This window comes from Elephas maximus, chromosome 7, assembly GCF_024166365.1.
Source record: "Elephas maximus indicus isolate mEleMax1 chromosome 7, mEleMax1 primary haplotype, whole genome shotgun sequence".
In the NCBI taxonomy this organism is placed as follows: domain Eukaryota; kingdom Metazoa; phylum Chordata; class Mammalia; order Proboscidea; family Elephantidae; genus Elephas; species Elephas maximus.
This window is the reverse complement of record NC_064825.1, coordinates 77739852-77763319: the sequence shown is the minus strand read 5'-3', so window position 1 is coordinate 77763319 and position 23468 is coordinate 77739852. Positions and strand designations below refer to the sequence as shown.

General features: G+C 37.4%; 1 long non-coding RNA gene across 1 annotated transcript in view; it reads right to left on the bottom strand.

Annotated features, from left to right (window-relative positions):
- Positions 1-6743: 6743 nt before the first annotated feature.
- The window catches only part of LOC126079614 (uncharacterized), an 84736-nt gene continuing 68011 nt past the window's right edge, over positions 6744-23468 (bottom strand). The window contains exons 2-4 of the long non-coding RNA XR_007518223.1: positions 18175-18307; positions 8885-9022; positions 6744-6975 (exon numbers count right to left, since the gene is read on the bottom strand). This is a non-coding gene — a long non-coding RNA (uncharacterized LOC126079614). The remainder of the gene's footprint in view (positions 6976-8884; positions 9023-18174; positions 18308-23468) is intronic.

Sequence of the window (23468 nt, the reverse complement as noted above, 5' to 3'; positions counted from 1 at the left end):
TTGGAGCTAACAAGGCAAAAATAAAATGGTAGAAGAAGTGACGAATTGGTAACCAGGAGAGTTTAAAAAAAAATGGAGGAAGCAGTATAGCATGGAACAGTCAAGTTGGAGGTTCAGGAAACAAAATGACCAAACACTGAAAATGCAGTAGGTAAGACTTTCGTGTTGAACAGGATTTATCCTGCAGGGACAGGGGCAATTAAAAGACACCAACATTCTGACATGTTCACAGCCTACTTCCTTTAAAAAAAAAAGATGAGATTATTGAGGGGTATTATGGAAGGGAGTAAAGTGAGTAGGTAGGAAAGAGACTTCTTCCCTCTACTGTCAACGGACAAGTCCTACTTCTTGAAAAAAAAAAAATTACAGAAGAAAAATGGTGGGTGGTAGGTGGTGGATTGGTAAGGATGAACAGTAAGGTAAAATTATTGAGGGGACTATTAGAAATTCCTGTTGTATGATTCTGACTCATAGTGACCCTATAAGGACAAAGTAGAACTGCTCCACAGGATTTCCAAGGTTTGCCACTATGGGAGTCATAATTCAACTTGAGGGCAATGGGTTTGGATTTTTAAAAAAGTCTTTACAGAAACACACTGCCTCATCTTTCTTTCACAGAGCAGCTGGTGGTTTCAAACCACCTAACTTTTGGTTAGCAGCTGAGGGCTTTAACCACTGTGCCACCACAGCTCCCTTTGTCTCATATACATAGGAATTATTCCTATTTTACAGAAGAGAAAAATGGAGGCTAGGTGAGATTAAGGAATAGGCCAAAGTTTACATGTGGCGGGACCAGAATTTTGCATTAGTATGCTTAATCGTTAAATCCATATGCTTTCAACTACGTAATGCTGAAAGCTAATTAAATACATATTATGTCTGAATCACAGAGCAGAATTTGTGTCCTAATTATTCTGTAGTATTTCTGGGTGTGTGTGTGTGTGTGTGTGTGTGTGTCTTTGTGCATGTGCACGCACATAGCTGCATGTGATACACACACAAAAAGAAAGAGAAAGAGAATGGTGTGTCTGTCTCACCATTTAGGGAGAATCCTTGAAACACTTTAGGTTCAAATAATAGGACTACAACTTCTTTCCTACCTTTGCTGTCTTTCCACACAAGTAGTCCCAGGGATAAAATCTGCAAAAACAGCTTGGCCTTGGTTATTCATGAAACAAAACAGAAAAGAGACAAGTCCTTTATTCCAGCCCAGTTCCTTTCTTCCTCTTCTCAAGCCTCCACAGTGTAGATTCAGGCAATAGGTTTGAGGTTGTTTCTTATGTCTTTATAACCAAAAAAACCAGACCCACTGCTGTTCAATCTTAGCAACGCTGTAAGACAGAGTAGAACTGCCCCAGAGGGTTCCCAAGGCTGTCAATCTTTACAGAAGCAGACTGCCACATCTTTCTCCCACGGAGTGGTGGGTTTGAGCCACTGACCATTCAGTTAGCAGCTGAGCACTGTACCACCAGGAATTCCTGATTTCTTTATAGGGTCCTTAAAGGCACAGTGGGTGCAAACTACCTCATCACATCGCCACCCTGAGCCAGGTATCCCCCTTGCCCACCTCAGATCCTAACTGATTTGCACGCTAACAGGCTTTTGACCCTTGAGCCAGTCATATTATAATGCCAGGCTGCTTGCTGACTGCCAGTCGATTTCATGTAGCAGCTCCATGTGACCAGGTAAAGAATATTGTACTCCATAGATTAAAATGACAAACACCCTCTCCTCCCCACATACACACACACACAGTCATCTTGGAAATCAATCTCTATTTTTAATAAGCTGCATAGATCCTGAGGCTATAAGCAACTTCGCCTGGCTGTCATCCGCAGCTTCCTTACTCCCCACTGAGAAGTGGGGAAGGCATGTTGGTAAGGCACTTTTCATACATTATCTCATTTAAATCTCACAGCAAGATAGAGAAGAGAAATCATGACCTCCATTTACTGACAAGGAATCTGAAGCTCAGCAAGGTAAATAATTTACTGAAAGTCACAGAGGCAGTATAGCAACATGGGTGCATTCTAAACAACTTGGATTTGCATCCAGGTGCCACTTACTAGCTGAGTTATCTTGGGCAAGTTTCTTAATCTTTCTATACCTCAGTCTACTCACCTGTATAATGGAAATAATAACAACAACTTCTATGCTTTTATGGGGCTGTTCTAAGATTCTAAGAATTAAATAAAACTATACACACACATACATGTATGTTGTTGTTGTTATTGTTAGGTGTCACTGAATGGATCTCAACTCATAGTGACCAAAAGCGACAGAGTAGAACTGCCCTGTAGGGTTTTCTAAGGCTCCACTCTTTATGGGAACGGAATGCCAGGTCTTCCTCCTGCAGAGCCTCTGGGTGGGGTCAAACCACCAATTTTTCTGTTAGCAGCTCAGCACTTAACCATTGCACCACCAGAGCTCCTTTACATACACACATTGTGCTATATTTAAATATATATATCCAAAACCAAACTAGTTGCCGTCAAGTCAATTCTGACTCATGGCGACTTCATGTGTGTCAGAGTAGAACTGTGCTCCATGAGGTTTTCAATGGCTGATTTTCAAAAGGGATCACCAGGCCTTTCTTCTCAGGTGGCTCTGGGTGGACTCGAACCAACAACCATTTGGTTATTGACAAGTGCGGTAACCGTCTACGCCACCCGTGTTTAGATACTAATTTGAAGCAGAGTCAAGAGTTGAATCCAAAATAATGCTCTATTCACTTGCCCTATTAACTATTCCAGAAAGATTTTAAAGCAGACTCGTAATTTTTCCAAGGGAGAGGCTGCTCTACTCTGACAGGCCGGTATCAAGTTTATACCCTCTTGAAGAGCCACTGTCTCTTATCTCGCCTTGCAACGGGTACCCTGTACTCTCAACATGCCTGTGTATTCAACATAAACATTGACAAAGAATACCTTTCAACTGGACCCGTTATAAACACTCTATTACTCTCTCCACACCTTTATCTTTTACTCTCATTTCTGGTAAGATGTGTAACTTTTCAGTAATTTCCTTAATTACTCTAAAGCTGTTTATCTGCAAAGTAGGTACATGTCAACACTCAGTATGTTTTCTAACACATGATGTCACCCTGATACTAGGCCATGAGTCTGGCCAATTCACGGAGCACCCTGTAGGCAATCTCTCTAATAATAAGTCCTATGAACACTCAAGTCTGGCATCCACTTTGCCCCTTCACACAGGGCCTCTGTATTCCACTCTATTTCTGCCTGTTCTCCACTTTGAATTCTCTCTTCATGTCTTATTTCTTGACCATCTTATTTTTCAGATAAACAGTTAAATTAAGCCGGATCCTCAGGATTCGTCTTAGGCTTTATGTGGCACTTGGTTTCCTTGGTACTTCTACCCAGGCTCACTAATGCATTTAAAAAAAAAAAAATGCATTAGTGAGCTGAAATGGACTGGTATTGGTCATTTTGAATCAGACAATCATCTGGTCTACTATGGCAGGAACGACAACTTGAAGAAGAATGGGGCTGCATTCATCGTCAAAAAGAACATTTCAAGATCTACGCTGAAGTGCAATGCTGTTAGTGACAGGATAATATCCATACACCTACAAGGGAGGACAGTTAATACGACCATTATTCAAATTTACGGCCCAACCACTAAGGCCAAAGATGAGGAAACTGAAGATTTTTACCAACTTCTGCCCTGGTGGAGCAATGGTTAAGAGCTTAGCTGCTAACCAAAAGGTCAGTGGTTCAAATCCATCAGCCTCTCTGTGGGAGAAAGATGTGGCAATCTGCTTCTGTAAAGATTACAGCCTAGGGAACCCTGCGGGCATTTCTACTCTGTTGTACAGAGTCGCTAGGAATTGGAATTGACTCATCAGCAGTGGCTAAATGATGGAGGGAAACCCTCTTGTCCGTTCCTTCTTGGCAGAGAGAAGATCACACTTAGCAACCTACCAAACTGTAGGTAGAACAGAGAATGGTAACTTTTGGAAACATGAAGTACTTCAGTGTGGCTCAAACATGGTTCAGGGATATTGCAAAGCTTGAAAAGTAAGTTAAGGGCCATTCACAAGAATATTATATGAAATGGCAAGGAGTTTAGACTTTTTCCTATGGGTCAACTTTCAAGAAGCAGGATCAATTAGAGAGTCATGAGTTTGAATCAGGTAGAATAGAGGTAGAATCAGAAGGTAGAAACAGCAAGACTTAGTGACTTGTTGAACTTTACCAAAACTTCAGTCCACCTATATGGCCCCAAATTCATGTCTCCCATACAAACTCTGGCAATACAACATTTCCAACCCTGGTTAACACAAGTAGAAAAGCTCTAGCCCGATATGGAAAACGGGAGAGAAAACTTTCATCGGGCCTCTTCTATGTGAGACATATTATAGCTCCAAAATTCCATTTTATCCTCACCATACAACTGAACCAATTTCATAATTGAAGACGCCAAGAGGTTAAAAATATATAGTCGGTGACATGCCAGGATTAAGCTCTTCCTTTTTGTGTTACACCACACAGAACACTGCCACATTTTTAGCAAAGATGCTTATTTTTCAAGCCTGGAGGAAAATAAAGTTATCAATCCATGATCAACTTGCAAAATAGTTCAACAAACTTGACTAATGATCATGTATTTTGCAAATGGAAAGGAGGAAAAAAAAAGCTATTTCACAAAATTTTATGGCATAGACCTTCCTGTAACACTTCCAAGTGAGTAATTACAGTGTCTGGCAGTTAATTGTGGGGAATGTAACTTAATTAAAGCAGATTCCATGTAAATATTCCTCTTTAACATATTGGGGTGTTTGGCCAAACCAATTTTCTGCACAGAGAAATGCTCCAAAATACAATAAGTCTTCTTAGTCCTGGAATCTCTAAGAGTATTTGACTCTATAAATGCCTCTTGGAGCCTCTGCTTCCATAGGTAATGGGAAATTGTTAGGCTCTAGATAATTTCTAAAAAAAAAAAAAGAAAACATGAAGCTTCCTAAACAATAACTATGTTTTAAGAATTGTACTATATTCTAGAGATGCAGAAATTGTTAATTCTCTTCAAAGCCACTTTCCAATGTGGAAAACCCACATTGTGTAGCAAAGAATTTGGGTTTGCCCAAAGACAGTTTTTGCCTTTGCTACTGGAGTCTCTGGATTCTAGGAGGCAAACTATGTCCTAGCTAATAGGAGTGTCTTTGTTTAGGATGAGGTCTGGTCAGTCAAGATTTTACAGTGGGGTCAGTCATACTCAATAGTATTAGGATTGGGGCTGGCTATGCCAGAAAGGCCAATCATGTGATTTAGGGTAGGAGTTTTGGGACACATGATATCAGTTGATTCAGAATCTGAGATCAACCACATGGACAATCCATCAATCGGTCACGCCTATGTAATGGAGCCCCAATAAAAACTTTGAATACTGAAGGATGGGTGAGCTTCCCTGGTTTCAGCTCTCCATGCATATCATTACACACCGATACTAAAACCAAACCAAACCCAGTGCCGTTGAGTCGATTCCAACTTCTAGCGACCCTATAGGACAGAGTAGAAATGCCCCAAAGAGTTTCCAAAGAGCGCCTGGCAGATTCAAACTGCTGACCCTTTGGTTAGCAGCTGTAGCACCTAACCACTATGCCACCAGGGTTTACACTGGTACTGGTACTAGGAGGGTAAAATTTCATGAGGATACAGAAGCTTTGTGTTAGGAACCCTCTCAGACTCTGCCTGTGCATCTCATCCTTTGTCTGATTTTGGTCTCTATTCTCTCCCTGTAATAAACCTCAAACAGTTTTCGGTGAGTTTTGTGAGTCCGTCTAGTGAATTATCAAACCTGAGGACAGTTGGTGTCAGAAGTGAGGGCAGTCTTGGGAACTGTGCCCTCAGATGTTGTAGTTCGGCTACCACTGAGGACACATGTAGACAATTAATTACAGTACAGAGTGACCAACACTATATAGTCTGTACAACATACTGTAAGCAAAGAGTTGGGGATAGTGGGTGGAAGTAACTGAGGGGGAGTTAGTTTTCAGAGTCAGCTTCTGGAGGCTCTAGGAGAGTTAACCAGGAACAAGAGGAGGGCTGATGGAAGAGTGTAATCAAATACTGTGAGGCATAAAACAGCATGATGTGTTTTAAGAAACTGCAGTATTTGAGGTCTTGGGGTAGGGAAAATGGCAAGAGATTAGCCTAAAGTGACAGACAGGGTCACAGACTATCCGGAGGACCCTGCAGGCCATTTAAAGAGTCTAGATTTCCCTGTAAATAGCGAAGTCTTTAAAAACAGTTCTTAATCTGGTTATCAGGAGTCACATAAACCAAAAAAAATCCATTGCCGTTGAGTTGATTCTGACTCCTAGCAACCCTATAGGACAGGGTAGAACTGCGTCCTAGGGTGTTCAAGAGCAGACTTCCTCATCTTTCTCCCATAGAGTAGCTGTTGTGTACAAAATGTTGACGTTTTGGTTAATAGCCCAGCACTTAACCACTGCACTGCCAGGGCTCCTTCAGGAGTTCCATAAATCTTGCAGAATTGCACAAAACAATGCATGGGGTTATTGTGAGTGTTGAGCATGATGGAGGTGGGGCAGGTAAGAGGCCTTGAGCTTTCTTCAGGTTCTCAAAGTCTCCATGACCTAAGAAAGGACTGACATCCCAGAGATTCATGGAGAGACTAGATTCAAAAGGAATTTGGAGTGGAGGGAACCACTTTAATCTCTTAAATCATCCCAGAATGGTCCGGGTTTATGACAGAAAGTGGAGGTGACGTAGTAGGAGTGCTCTGCCATCATCACCTTTGACTATCCTGGGGTGTGGGGGAAGGAGCAGGCACCAGCATAGTTGATGATTTCTATGGCCTCAGGATTATTGCAACTAAAGCAGTACCTGTTTGGGCCGCCACCAAATTTCCTCTGCTTCTTCTGCTCTGTGGCACTTCCCAGCCTGAGCATCATGCGGACTTATTCCTGCTTCACTCAGCCTATTGTGTCTTCAGTCGTGGAAGCAATAAACAAAGATTAAAATAAACGACACGTTTTGTAATGACAGTCTTTTAAAATATCAGCTCTACTCTATATTCAGTTGATTATCATAACCTTTCTGCACTCTGAGCTCATGCTGGAGAATATCCTAGGAGGCTTTGTTTACCAGCCATAACCAAAAGCCTGTTTGTAAGAAACAATACTTATTAAGGAGTATCTTAGCAACATTCTTTTTTCTAAATAGTCAATATCTTCTTGAATGAGCAAAATGTTGTTCAGAGAGATGAGTATCTGGACGACATTGTTTAGAAGCCTCTTAAAATTGCTTTTACTAAATTACAACTGATTTTAAAGAGATTAGACTTCAGCGAGGTGTATTAAAGAATCAGTTGTAATATTCACTGAGGATGTTTATCACCATAATCTCACAGAGATGCCTTTTATGGGGACTCCTTAGCATATAGCTCCAGGAGAAATTTATCTTGGATCTCAGTGTCAGGTAAAATTATTCTGCCGATTAACTACATAGTTTATATCTTATGTCTACGGTGAATTTTAAGACATGCTTTAATTTTTTTGTTCTAACTGCTGGAAAGTTTAGAGTCAAATATATGACCCATCTCTAGAAACGATGTAGAACGATATGGCATATGTTTTGCGACAACTCTTTTTCTTATTCCTTACTCTAATTTCCCAATTGCCCATATTTGTCTCACATTCATGTGACATCATATGTATTTGTGTGAACTGATATTTTTGGAACAGGTTGTGTGTCATCAGTGTATACAAAATATGGGTAATTTTTAAAAAGTATATTTTGCTCTAATTTTATGAACTGAATATGAACTGAATAAAACTGTAGGTGTGAGAGCTGGGCATTGTGTTTCATCTTTATATTCCAAATATCTATCTTTTGTCATAACTCCAGAGAGGTGTCTTTCACAGTTCCATGAGGTCCCCACAGGTCATCGCAAGTGACCTGTGAATTTACATGCCCATAAATAATAATTCACAAGCAAGGTTATGTCTCCAGTGCTTGTCCCTAGCAGAAAGGAGTCTTGCATGGGTTAAATTAACCAGCCAGGAGAACATGTGCGCTTAACATATGGTGAAGTGTTCTGAGGTTTAGAAAAGCAAGTTTCTGGTACAGAGCCTGGCCTCTGAGACCCCACTGTCAGCATGAAAAAAGATCTCCTTACTTACCAGAGTGAAAAGAAAGGGGCACTTTCAATTAGTTCACCTCTGTAGCTGTGCACAATGAAACAGGAAGAGAAATTGCACATTAATAGAGAGGAGAGCAAGCATATGTTCCTTGGGGAAAACAGAGACGACTGCAGAAAGCGTGTAAAAAGTAGTTTACAGCTCTGATTGGAAGAGAAAAGAGAAGAAATTGGAAGTGAAGTCTCACAAATTAAAATTAAAATTGCAATACCCGTGAGATCTCTGGCCCTCACATCCCTGGACTAACTCCTATACTTTTCTAATTGTACCATTTCAAACCTAATGAGTTGGGTTTGGGAAATATTGAAGCCTGTAAATGAAACCGTTTATCATTGTAACACTCTTATTAGGTATTTGATTGCATACTTGTTTCGAAAGCTTACGAATGAAACAGAATTAGTTATTGGAGGTATCATCTGCATTTAGAAGAAAACATGCAAAAATATCCTTGCCCTAAGAAATGGTGACTTATAGAGACATTACTTGCTGACTCCTTAATTTGCTGCTAGGAAGATTTGAAGCTGGAATTTGGATTCCTATTCCGTTAGTTGGGATTGGCATTTTAGTTTGGTTGTTGGTTGGTTTCAACATGTAAGAAATATAGACAGTCTCTTCCTGTAGCTGGGCAATTAGGAAATTTCTTAATTTCTCTACTTATCCTTTCGCTTATCTGTAAAATGAGGATTATAACATTACCTGTGTCATGGAGTTGTGGCAGGAATTAAAGGACATGAGAAAAGTGCTTAGGGCAGTGTCTGGCACATGGTAAATGCTTCACAAGTGGTGGCTGTTATTATTCTTGGACATACAGCACCGACGCCCAACCTTCTGGAGCTGGAATAGCAAATCAGCACTTGTTTGATATAGTAACGTCATTCCCCATTTTATCTCTAAATGCATAAATAAGCAATGCCAATTAAAACAAGGAGCTACAATGACTGTAATACCAAAAAATTTTACATGTTTGTTAGTATTCAGTATTGGTGAAAGTAAAGATAGTCTCAGTAATTATAGGCACCATGCTTATTGAAACCTTTTTACGCAGGGCAATTTGCCCATATTGGGATCAAAATATTATGTGTGCAGACACCTGGACCCAGGAATTTCACTTCTAGAAATGTTGCTTAAGAAATAATAATTTACACAATGTGCTATGCTATAGTTATAGGGAATTCATCACAGCATTATAGTAACAACAACAAAAAAACCTGGAAATGACATAAATGTCCATCAATGTGGTTTAAAAGTAAGATAAATTATGATATATCCTAACCATACGATGAAATTTTAGGTAGCTGCTAAAAAGTAAGGTACATCATTAGGTATTCATTATAAAAAGATTACCAAAATATAGAATAAAGTGTTAAAAACAAGTTATAGAACAATATGTATAAAATGTATGCAATATATTCAAATGCCTATCCCACCCAAAACCAAACCCTCTGCCATGGAGTAGATTCCAACTCATTTTTCAACTGAGGTAACAAAGCAATTCAAAATATGATCTTTTCAACAAATTGTCCTAGATCAATTGGATAACATTGTACAAAAAAAAATGAATCTTCACCCTTACCTCATACCACATACCAAAATTAAATTGAAATGTATCACAAACCAAATTGTAAGAGCTACACACATAAAACTTCTAGAAAAAAAATTAGGAAAATCTTTGTGACTCTGCTTTCAGCAAAGATATCTTAGCAAGGACTCAAAAAGCACTAAGTGATAAAGAAAAATGATAAATTTGCTCTCATCAAAATAAAAAGGTTTTGCTCTTCAAAAGACACTATTATGAGAATTAAAAGGCAAGCCACTGACTGGGAGTAATATTTTCCAAACACATATCTGATAAAAGATGTGTATTCAGAATATATAAATAATACTTACAACTCAATAACAAAACTAAAAATAACCTAATCAAGAAATTGGGGGAAAATTTGCAAAAAAAAAAAAACTTTAAGAATGGCAAATAACCATATAAAAAGATGCTCAAGATCACTAGTCATTAGAGAAATACAAATTAAAACCACCCAGATGAGATGCCACTACACACCTACTAAACCAAAAAATAAAAAGCAAACCCATTAACATCGAGTCAATTCTGACTCATAGCCATACTATAGAATAGCTAAAATTAAAAAAGATTGACAATACTAGGTTTGGCAAGGAGGTTGACCAAATGGAACCCTCATACACTGGTGTTGGGGAAGCAGCTTGGTGGAAAACAGTTTGGTAATTTCTCATAAATATAAAAACCATAAAAACCAGCAATTCTGTCTTTAGGTACTCACTCAAGAGAAAGGAAAACATACATTCACGCAAAGGTTTATGCTTAAATGCCCACAGCAGCTTTGTTAATGTTAGCCAAAATCTGAGACAAGTCCGAATGCCCATCAACTGGTAAATGGATGAATATAAACAAACTGTGGTATATTCATACAACGGAATAATATTTAGCAATAAAAAGAAATGAACTATTGAAACACACAACAACTTGGATGGACCTCAGGGCACTTACCTGAGTGAAAATAAACTAGCCATAAAAGATTACAAGCTGTTTGATTTCATTTATTTGCATTGCTAGAAAGGGTAACACCTATAAAGGTAGAAAGTAGATCAGGGGTTTCTAAAGGCCAGAGAGTGAGAGAAGGAGATTGATTGCAAATTGGTGTATGGGGAACTTTTAGGGTGATGTAAATATAATTGTATTGGTGGCCACAAGACTATGTATATTTATTAAAACACATCAGTGTACACTTAAATTGATGAACTTTTATCATAGATAAATTATACCTCAATAAAGTTGATTTTAAAACTATGGAAAATCCATGCTTTGATTATGAGAAGATAATTTATAGAATTAAGTGTCAAAGTCATTATAGAACAATACATATAAAATCTTCCATTTATTTTAAGAAATTCTATATGGATATACATGTGTCTTTCTAGAAGTATAAACAAGTAAGTCATTACTTCCCGGACAAGAAAGTGTAGTTTGAGGGTGAGGAAGGGGACTTTTAGAATTTTTCATCTCATTCTATTCTGTACTGTCTGGTTTTCTTGTTAGTATGAATATATATTACTTTAGTGATAAAAATATAAATAATCAATGAAACAGAAATGACTGGTTAGAATACTAAGACCATCTTTTTTAAATTAAAATCCAGGGATTATAGACTAAGTAGAGGATGTGAAGTAGAGATTGTCCCAACATAAATATTTGGTAATCATGAATGTAAATTACACTTATTTTCATTTATATGAATTATGATCTAGAAACTCTCTTGGCACAGTTGGAAACACCCCTGGATGTTGCAAAAGCAAGAATGGTAATTGTTGATTTAGCACAAGTCAAACATTTACCATGATAATGTACATTAATTTTTGGCTTAATATACTAGTAACCCAGCATTTTTGCATATAGACGGTTTCAGAAAAAAAGAAATAGCTTTTTAAGATGCTTTTTCATTCAAAATGGGAAAAATTAATTATTTTATATTAGTTTTCTAGGGCTGCCTTAACAAAGTACTCCAAACTGGGTAGCTTACACAAACAGAAATTTATTATTATACAATTCTGGAGGCTAGTAGTTTAAATTCAAAGTATCAGCAGAGCCATGTTGTCTCCAAAGGCCCTGGAGCAAGATCCTTTCTTGTTTCTCTCAGCTTCTGGTACCCCCAGGTGCTCCTTGACTTGCAGCTGTAGCATAGCTCCATCACCACATGTCACATGACCGTTTTCTCTCTGTCTGTCCCTCCGTGTCTCTTCTCTTGCATGGGACATGTTCATATTGGATTAGGACCCATCTTATTCCAGTATGGCCTCATTTTAACTTAACGGATAACATCTTCAAAAATTCTATTTACAAATAGTTCATATTCATAGGAACCAGGCATTAGGACTTCAAAATAAATTTTGGGGAGATGCAACCCAATCTATAACAATTAGGCATCGTGAGGAAAGTTGAATTTTTTTTTTTTTAATAACGCCTTAATATATTAATGTCATTATGAACATTGGCACTGTTTTTGGAAACTAAAATGTTAAAGCTTGGACATACTTCAAGTAGCAATATTTAGGCAGTTTTCTGAGCTTTTGTCTGAATGTTAGCCAGATATATGCCTGAGCACCAGCTGGTTAATCACTTCAACTACCACTAGCAACTGTTGTGATGTAAGAGGTCATCATTCTCTATATATGTAAGCTCCAGGAGGGCAGGTTTTTCCCCCATTCAGTACTATATCCCCAGAGCATAGAACATTTCCCAGCACAAGGCAGGAACCCAATACATATTTGTGGAATGAGAAAAGTACCTAAAAAGTATTGCTTTTGCAACTGACCATTAAATCAGGTCAATGAAAGAAATTTGTTCAGATTTTGATTTATCTCTTGGTTTAACTCAATTGATTTCAATCCAACACATATAATTGCAAACTTATATTTGTTAAGTATTTTTTATATGCCAACAGTATGGTAGATAAATTATTAGTAATCCTTACAAGTCTCCTGTGAAATTAGTGAAGACAAGGATAACTTAAGAGACATGTCCAAGTTTGTGCTGCTGGGAAAAAATGGGTCTGTGTTCAAATTATGGTTGGCTTGGATGCAAGGCCTATGGGCTTTTCATTACTCTAATTTTTAAATATCTAATCAAGAATATAATCAAGTAACTAAGTCATGCAATAACAATATGTGACCAAGGGACAAAATGTGTAAGTTACAGAAGATGCACAGGGAAAAAGAGATCACTGCAGGCTGGGAGAGTTAAAGAAAGTCTTTTAGGAGGAAGGAAAATTCAGCTACATCTCAAAAATCAGACTAAATAATGGAGATTCTTCTGAAGATCATGAGGAAACAAATGGCGTTTTCTTGGTATGTGGTATGAAGATGGGGCTGTTTCAAGAAGTACATCTTGGACCAATGAGTAGGTCATTCAGTGCAAGCTCGTCTTTTCCCAAGGAGGAAAAGAAGGTAGAAAGCTTAAAATGAAAATCAGTGTGGCCACAGCTCCTGTTAGGCTTAAAGACTTGCTGGCCTGAAACTTATATAGATAATGTTTGTTTCTTCTGTAAAAACAAAGAGTTATGCCTGGTAACTAAGTGAATTTAAAATGGCTAAGTCAAACAAAACTGAAAAAGATTTTGCCCTCTTTCCTACCAGCTATAGAGCACAGTGGAAACCCTGGTGGAGTAGTGGTTAAGTGCTATGGCTGCTAACCAGAAGGCTGGTAGTTTGAATCCACCAGGCACTCCTTGGGAGTTCTATGGGGCGGTTCTACTCTGTCCTATAGGGTGGCTATGAGTCAGAATCGATTTGACGGCAGTGGATTAGGTTAGGTTTAGGTTAAAAAGCACAATATGTTGAGAGCTGAAAGGCTAGAGGACCCAGGTAAAGAGTATGGGAGGGAAGATATTAAAATTTTAAATTAAACTTTGAAATGAAAATTATAAGTGAGTTGGATTTAGGGTTAAGGAAATAAGATGTGATTCATACCAAACAGAAGGTTTTAGGATCTGTCTGCACTCTGGGTAGATTTTCAACATCTTAATGTAACTGAGACATGTTTCTGCTAGATTCAGCAGGCTAATACAACCAAAGCACTTTGGGAGTAAAGTGTAAGAAGCATTTCGTTTCAGGAACTGAAGTATAGCAAATTGGAATCCAAAGATTACAAGCTTTTTTACTGATTGCTACTATATTCTGGAATAACTAAAACAGAGAATCAAAGCAATAAGAATACAGTGGCTAATCACCACATAAAACATTGATTTTCAAATAAAGTTTATAAGTCATGAAAAACTTTCCACAAATAAAATCTCAAGTGGGAGTCCGATACGTAAAAATGATAAAAATAAGGGCTGTCTCCACACGCTCTTAGGTAGAGTTGGAAGCCCAGAAGCATACTTACCTCTCTGAATGTTCCTATGGAACTTAGTTTGAGAACCCTTCGAGGTACACTAAAATATCATTTAATCATGTTTCTATGGAAGCCCTCAATGGTTTCTTTAAGGCCTTAGGATAAAGTCCAAATTCCTAAGCATGGCTTTTATATCTTTGGCTTCACTTTAATAAGTACTTACACTGTAATTCTGATCACAGCAGATAACACTGGTATTGTGAGATGTTCAAATTATCTCATTCAAGATGTGCCCTCTAAATCAGCACTTCCAAGAGAATGTTCCATGACCAAATAATTTTCAAAACTTAATAAAAAAAAGTTCAAAAAAGAGATTTTAGGGATTTTAATAGGCCAGTGTTCACTGATAATTTCCAAAAGAAGTATGAAGATTACAGTTACCCACACCTTTTTAACCATTGAAACTTATTGATCAGTCACTTGAAGAATTTGAATTTTTCAACATATGCATTAATAAACATTACTCTAAATTCAGGTTTTGAACACGGGAGAAACAAAAAGTTGAAAACAATGGTATTGCTGTTCTCCAGGGGTGATATATTATTCTGTTCTCGGCTCTCCCATAGCGTTGTGGTCACACCTCAAATATAACACTTACCACTTTATAACCAAGATACACTAGAAAAAGCATGGGCTTTTTCATCATATACACTTGGGTTTTATCTTGCCTCCATCATATAGCAGGGGCTCTTTGCATCTCAGTTTCTTCATTTATAAAGTAAGAATGCAATACTGACCAAGCAAGCATTAAAACACATATCTAAAGCATCAACTTTGTGCCTAGATATGGTTGGTTTTTGTAATTACTGGTTCTCCTTACTTTACAGCTCATCACCTCAGCAGATGGTAAACTCCTTGAGAGAGGAACCTGCTCTAATTCACCTGGGTCTGTACATTACAACTGGCCCATAGTTGAAACCCTTTATATGTTAACTGGTTTGACAATCACATTTTTATGGATCAGGAAGAAGACATGTAGCAGTACCCTAAGTTTCTTTCTTCTTCTTTCCCCACTTTTATTTCTTCTGCTTTCTTTCCCTTTTCTATCTTCAGTTTCTTCCTTTTTTTCTTCCATTGTCTTTCTGCTCTTTACTTTATCCCTTATTCCCATTCTGTTAGCAATTTTTCTCTCCCACTCCCTTTGCTCCATATTTTTTTCTGGGCTGAACTATGCTGAATAACTATTCCTTCCTGCATTTAATTTTAAGAACAGTTTAAAAAAAAATCAATGTTTTATAGCATGTGTGTAAAGTTTTTCAGTTTATTTGATTTTGTTTTGCTTATTTTCTGTGCTACCTTTAATAAATTTGAACCTTTGTGGGAAACAGTGGCCAATGGAAGAACAAAGGATCTGTATCCTTGTTATACAATGTTAAAATTAAACTGACTACACTGGTATTTCTCTTCATAATGACTGGCAATTTTGGCATGCAGTCAACACAAACAGTATGCCTAGAAGACAGGGATCTAGTTAAAGTGAAAAGACCTAAAGTCTATTCTTTTCCAAACTCTTATTTTTTCCTTTCTGCCAGAAGAATAGTTTCCACAGACCTTGAAGAGAGGAGAGGTCCAGATAATTCCATTGGGAATTGTCATCTCCCACATCTCTTGCCTGACGGCTGTGTCTCCAGATAATTAGTAACTCAATGAGAAATTCATTAGTTTTGGCTTGCAGCCCAATTCCCAGAAACATTTTATTTTCACCTCCACATCTTTTGGGACAATTCTGCTTTTAGGTGTCTGGATTTTGGATCTGAGTGAAACTGTCATATCTTAATTATATTCAAAGCTACCCTCTTGACTTCTATTTCAGCTGTGACATTAGCCTTCACACTTGGATTGGCTTGAATTCTCTCTGGCTTGAGAGTGAGAATTTCATATGTTTTCTTTTCATCTGCAGACATCTGTATTCTGTTTAACTCACGGTTGTAAAACGCACAGAGCAGGAAGGGTTTGAGCACATTGTGATCACTGTGGGACTTATTCCTTTCAGGCCAAAAGCTACAAAAATCCTTTTACCAGTGCTTTAAAAATATTTCCAAAATGAAGATCAAGGATAGAGGACATCAAATTATTACAATTATGATTTAAAAAACCTTCTCTTTAAATATAATTTAACCCATAATTCCTAAATTTGTCCACACCAACTGTATACACTGAATTATTTAGACAAAATATATGTATAATTTACAGTAATGTCTAGCTTCCCTTAGCACTGGGGAGACACAAACACATCATTTATTAACAAATTATATGTATTCACTAAATGCTTTCTATGAATAAACAAGAATCATAAACTAGTAACATGTACAGACTTTTATAATCCATAAAATATACTTGTATGTATTACCTCACATGATTCCCATAGTAAATCTATAAGAGTGGGAATGGGTATTATAGATTTAAAAAAAACTAGAACTCAGAGATTAAATAACTTGCTAAGGTTACATATTAGTGGTTGATTTAAGACTAGAGTCCAGGTTTTTGTGGCACCTTCTTAACTCATACCTACAACATTGCATCTAAAACCTCCTAAAAATATGGTCACTAACTTTAAGGAAATAAAAATTTAACTGAAGAGAAAAGAAAAATGAGATAACAACATAAAAATCAAAAGGTATCATAAAACCATCCATTTTAAGCTAAATTAATGAGGTGTTGTCAGTCCAGTAAACTATACTTGTGTTTCCAATTTTTGCCAAAGGATTTGGCCAATGGATTGGACATTTGATATCTTTAGTAATTTATCTCTATAGAAACACCCACTGTTTCCAAGCTGATCATATTTCAACTAGAGCAATGTGGTAAATTCAGTTTATAAATTGATGAATGACGAGGATAATGTCTATACAGAAAAATCATAGTTCTCAATAAACAACTGAAGAATTTAGAGACTTCTGCCTTGGAACAGGAAGACCTAAGAACAGGAAGACCTAAGGGAATATAAGTGTCATCGTAAATGTTTGAATAATCATCCTGTACAAAAGAGTGTAGATTTAGTCACATATTTCCCAAGTTTGCAAAATAATGATAAGTAGCCTTTTAAGTATTGTTAGAAAATACAGTAAATATGAGATCCATACGCACTAAGAAAACCCTGGTGGCGTAGTGGTTAAATGCTACTGCTGCCAACCAAAGGGTCGGCAGTTCGAATCCACCAGGCGCTCCTTAGAAACTCTGTGGGGCAGTTCTACTGTGTCCTGTAGGGTCACTATGAGTTGGAATAGACTCGACAGCACTGGGTTTTGTTTTGTTTGGTATATGCACTAATATTCATATTATTTTTCAAAATTATTCTCTACAGTATTTTGTTTTATAATGCTCTTGATTTGTTCGGTATTTGTTTGGCTTATTTTAATCATTCACATTTTTACTTCCTTTTTGCATCATTAAATTTCATTTTCATGGAAAGATAATGCTAGAAATGCAAGATGGATTTTTTTTTATAAAAATAAACTGTAGTCCAAAAGAAGACATTCATATCATTTTGGGTTGGGTAGAGAATTGAGAGAGGTCTATCTGGAATGAAACAGTACATATTCTGGATGGTTGCAGTATTCTTCAATGAGTCAGCAGTGGTCCTCACAGTGGATTCTCAAAGCCCAACTGGCCCTTGTGATTCTAAAAGTGAGATTTTTCTTTGTTAAAGGGATTTGGCAGGTAAATCCTGGGATAGACAGCCTGGGCATTTGTGGATTTCCTGTGGAGATAAATAGCTCAGGGGACAATATGCATGAGCGATTTTTGTTTGTAGCTAAAAACATAAAGATGATTAGGTGAGAGTTATGTGGGAAAGAGCAAGGCAGATATGAAGGACATGGTGGAGATGTGATGGTGTTCATGGATTATTATAGCACCTGGTTCTTCACAAGCTTTTGGTAAGTACTTATTGAATTAACAAATACATTAATGAGAGGATGAATGAAGCCATGCTTTCTCAAGCACTGGTTTAGAAAAAAACAATAACAACATGAAGACAGGCAATAAGAGAGGAGACTTTATGACCAGGGGGATGTAATATTATTTGACCACTTCGAGGGTTTTATAGTTTTGGGATGCATTTAAATACCTGTAGTTATGACAGCACTCTTCTAGATCAGAGGCAGTGATGCTGAACATTCCAGGATCCTGCCGGTAGGCAGGGAGAGACCAGTGGATATGGCAGATCAAAGTGGTGAACTTGGATGGAAAGTAAGCAAAATCTAGAAGACATGGACAAATGTCAGAATTATTTATGTTCCATGAACAATTTCCTTCTCTACTTAGATTCCATCAAAATCTTATTTCGACCTTTCTTTTCAAGCTTCACATACTCTATAGCTTTCTTGCAATGAATGCTACATTATTGTCACTTTCCCAAAAATTCATATACGTTTATCATTTGTAAATGTTATTCCTTGTGCCTGAAATGCACATCTTGAGGTCTTTTTTTTTCTACTCATCCATTAGAACCCATTCAATTGTCGTCTTCACTGTGAATCCTCCTTTCATTTCTGTTACCCATACACCAGCATAAATAATTTGTTTCCAATATAGTTGCCACTATGGTGGGTTTTTTTTTTTCATGTCATTATTACATATACATTGATTCATCATTTTATATTCAATCCTTTTCTGTTAATTTAAGAATTTTTTGAGAGCCATCGTATCATATTACTGTTTGAATCCCTAGCATCTATCTTAGTTTTCAGTATATAATAAACCAAAACCAAACCCATTGCCCTCTAGTCAATTCTGAGGCATAGCAACCCTATCAGAAACCCACAGGGTTTCCAAGGAGCAGCTGGTGGATTCAAACTGCCAACCTTTCTGGTTAGCAGCTGAGCTCTTAACCACTGTGCCACCAGGGATCCTATAATAAGTCTGATAAATAAATGAACAGTTCTATGGATGAAAGATGAATATGTATCTTTGAATTGCTCTTATGTACCCCCTAACCACTCATTAATTCATTCAGTCAAACATTCACTTAGCTGGTCAAAAATTATGTACTGAACACCCCTATATACCAGACAATATTATTGTCTGAAAATATTATTTACATCATTAGACTGAGGGAACTGACTTTGCAAGCATGCGGTACCCATTACCCTCCTTGCCAGTGTTGCCTATGAGCTATTCATCTCCCGGCCCACAATAACTATTAGCTAGCTCCCATTCTCCCTTTCCCTTGTGACTATTGCTGCTGCACAGCTGGTAGCTGAATTCTCCAAGGAAACTTTTTCCAGATTTGATTTGTGCCTAAGTGAGACCTCTGTGGTCATTTGGAGATAGGGTCAATAGTTCCATGAGAGTTTCTGCTCTTCGATACTGCAGGAGGTCAGCTTGTGAGCGCGTTGGCAAACTGGATATAACAGCAGCTAATGAAGCCAGAACACATTTCCCTGTCAGGTGCCTCAGTGCCTTTCTCCATCTACTTGAACTAAGATGCCTCCTGCTAGCCTGGTGTGGCTCAGATGAGAGGGCACTGCCTACCAAATGTGAGAAAATGTGGCAGAGCGAATGGGATACCAAGCACCCTCTGTGTACACTTCATAGCAATTTTGTAAACATATATCATTCAATCATCCCAATAACCTTCTTTGGTAGGGATTACAATCCATTTTTTAGAGAGGAAACAAAACAAAAAACAAGGTACTAAGATAATGAGTAACTTAAGTTAGATCCACAACTAGTTACAGATCTAACTACAGTCACAATTTAAGGCCCAACATAGTTGATTTTAATGTCCAAGCGTGCATTTTTCCCCCATACAATAATGTACCATTCCAAGAAAGCTGGTTTCAACTCAATATCAAGCAAGATTTTCAAACATATAGAGCTATCAAATGAAGAAAATGCCTTCAAAACTTAGTGAATTCACTGAGAAGAATTCAACCAGAGGTCAGAGAGATATGAGAGAATGAAACTGTCCAGGAAGCAGAAAAATGAATTACTCTATTGGTTGGAATGTTGGCTTTTGGATTTCCACTCTTTATCTAAAATTCTATGCTTAAATACCAATTATAGACAGACAGACACTTACACGTGCACACATATACATAGCAAGTCCTCATTGTAATGAGGAAAAAGAATAGCATACTTAAAATATGTGTGCCCAAAATGCAAAAACATAAATAATAATTATAATACTTATAATAATGAAAGCTAACATTAACTGAACCTTTCACCATACTGGGAGATGTGTCAAACACATTTCATATTTTATCTCATTTAATGGATATAATAATAGTAGATACCCTACAGGGTTGTTTTAATAATTAAATTAATACATGTGAACTGTTTACAATGGATCTTGACAAATAGTAAGTGCTGAATAAATGTTAATTGTCATTATTATCACCACTATTCCTTGCAGCAAGAAATAATAGAAAACCAATAAGCCACATGTGCTGGAAACTGGAAATTCAGTAGGGAAGAAAATGAGAAGACAGAAGGTGTGAGCATGGTATCTTCCTATTTATTATAATGCGGGTAAAAGCAAACTGCTATTTTTAAAGTATTATGTGTTTTAACTCAGAGTAAATAATTTGGGCCAGATCAACATTACAACGCTTCAATTTCCCCATCCTTAAAAAGGGAATAATTCTAGCACCTACCTCACAGAGCTTTTTGAGGATTATGTATACACAGGCATAACTTGTGTTATATTGCATTTTGCAGATATGGGTTTCTTACAAATTGGAGATTTGTGGCAACCCTGCATTGAGCAAGTCTATCAGCACCATTTTTCCAACAGCTTGTGCTCACTTCTGGTCTCTGTGTCACATTTTGGTAATTCTCATAATATTTCAAGGCTTTTCATTATTATTATATGAATTATGATGATCTGTGATCAGTGATCTTTGGTGTTACTATTGAAATTGTTTTGGGGTATCAAGAATTGTACCCATATAAGACGGCAAACTTAATTGATAAATGTCTGTGTTCTGATTGTTCTACTGACTGGCCGTTCCCTGTGTCTCTCTCTCTCCTTGGGCCTCCCTATTCCCCGAGACATGACAATATTGAAATTAGGCCAATTAATAACCCTACGATGGCCTCTAAGTGTTCAAGCAAAAGGAAGAATCACATGTCTTTCACTTTAAGTCAAAAGCTAGAAATGATTAAGCTTAGTAAGAAAGGCATGTCAAAAGCTGAGATAGGCTGAAAGCTAGGCCTCTTATACCAAATGGTTAGCCAAGATGTGAATGCAAAGGAAAAGTTCTTGAAGGAAATTAAAAGCACTACTCCACTAAAAAAATGAATGATAAGAAAGTGAAACAGCCTTATTGCTGATATGGAGAAAGTTTTAGTGGTCTGGATAGAAGATGAAACCAGCCACAACATTCCTTAAGCCAAAGCCTAATCTAGAGTAAGGCCCTAACTCTCAGTTCTGTGAAGGCTGAGAGAGGTGAGGAAGCTGCGGAAGAAAAATTTGAAACTAGCAGAGGTTGGTTCCTGAGGTTTAAGGAAAGAAACCATCTCCATAACATAAAAGTGAAAGGTGAAGCTCCAAGTGCTGATGGAGAAGCTGCAGCGAGTTATCCAGAAGTTCCAGCTAAGAGAACTGATGAAGGTGCCTACACCAAACAACTGAGCTTCAGTGTAGATGAAACAGCCTTAGATTGGAAGAAGATGCCATCTAGGACTTTCCTAGCTGGAGTGGAAAAGCCAATCCCTGGCTTCAAATCTTCAACAGACAGACTAACTTTCTTGGTAGGGGCTAATGCAGCTAGTGAATTTAAGTTGAAACCAATGATCATTTACCATTCCAAAAATTTTAGATCTCTTAAGAATTATGTTAAATCTACTCCGCCTGTGCTCTATAAATGGAACAAAGCCTGGATGACAGCACATCTGTTTACAACATGGTTTACCGAATATTTTAAGCCCACTGTTGAGACCTACTGCTCAAAAAAAAACAAATTTCCTTTCAAAATTACTGTTCATTGACAATGCACCTGGTCACCCATGAGCTCTGATGGAGATGTACAAGGAGATTAATGTTATCTTCATGCCAGCTAACACAGCATCCATTCTGCAGTCCTTGGATCAAGGGGTAATTTCAACTTTCAGGTCTTATTATTTAAGAAATACATTTCATAAGGCTATAGCTGCCATAGATAGTGATTCCTTTGATGGATTTGGGCAAAGTAAATTGAAAGCCTTCTGGTAAGGATTCACCAGTCCAGATGTCATTAAGGACATTTGTGATTCATAGGAGGAGGTCAAAATATCAACAGGAGTTTGGAAGTTGATTCCAAAATTCAGGGATGACTTTAAGGAGTTCAAGACACCAGTGGAGGAAATAATTGCAGATGTGGTGAAACAGTAAGAGAGCTAGAATTAGAAGTGAAACCTGAAGATGTGACTGAATTGCTTCAATATCATGACAAAACTTTAATGAATCAGGAGTTGCTTCTTATGGATGAGCAAAGAAAGCAGTTTCTTTAGATGGAATCTACTCTTGGTGAAGATGCTATGAACATTGCTGAAATGACAACAAAGGATTTAGAATGTTACATAAACCTAATTGATAAAACAATGGCAGGATTTGAGAGGACTGATTCCAATTTTCGAAGAAATCCTACTGCAAGTAAAATGCTATCAAATACCATCGCATACTACAGAGAAATCTTTCATGAAAGGAAGAGTCAATTGATGCAGCAAACTTCATTATTGTCTTATTTTAAGAAATTTCCACAGCCACCCCAACCTTCAGCAACCACCACCCTGATCAGTCAGCAGCCATCAACATCAAGGCAAAACCCTTCACCAGCAAAAAGATTACAACTTGCTGAAGGCTCAGATGATGGTTAACATTTTTTAGTAATAAAGTGTTTTTTTATTAAGGTATGTACATTTTTCTAGACATAATGCTATTGCACACTTAATAGACTACCGTATAGTATAAACATAACTTTTATATGCACTGGGAAACCAAAAAATTTGTGTGGCTTGCTTTATTGTGATATTGGCTTTATTGCAGTGGTCTGGAACTGAACCCAAAATATCTCCCAGGCATGCCTGTAACATGATGCACACAGGGCACTAAGTCTGGTGCTTGGAATATAGATGCCTTTAGAAAAATCTCCAAATATTTAAAATAACTGTCATTTACAAGGTGGCATAAAATAGGTTAGGGTTTTTTTTCTCCCTATTCTACTCCTTTACTTCCCAGACGATTGCATTGAACTTGCTATAGCTTATCAGAAAACACCAAAGAATTATGTGCTTCCAAAATAAACTTCCATGGTTGTGATGGTTAAGGTTGTGTGCCAACTTGGCTGGGCCATGATTCTTGGGGGTTTGGCAATTATGACATAGTTTGGTGGTTATATGATGCTGTGATCATTTCCACAATGAGATCTGATATAATGC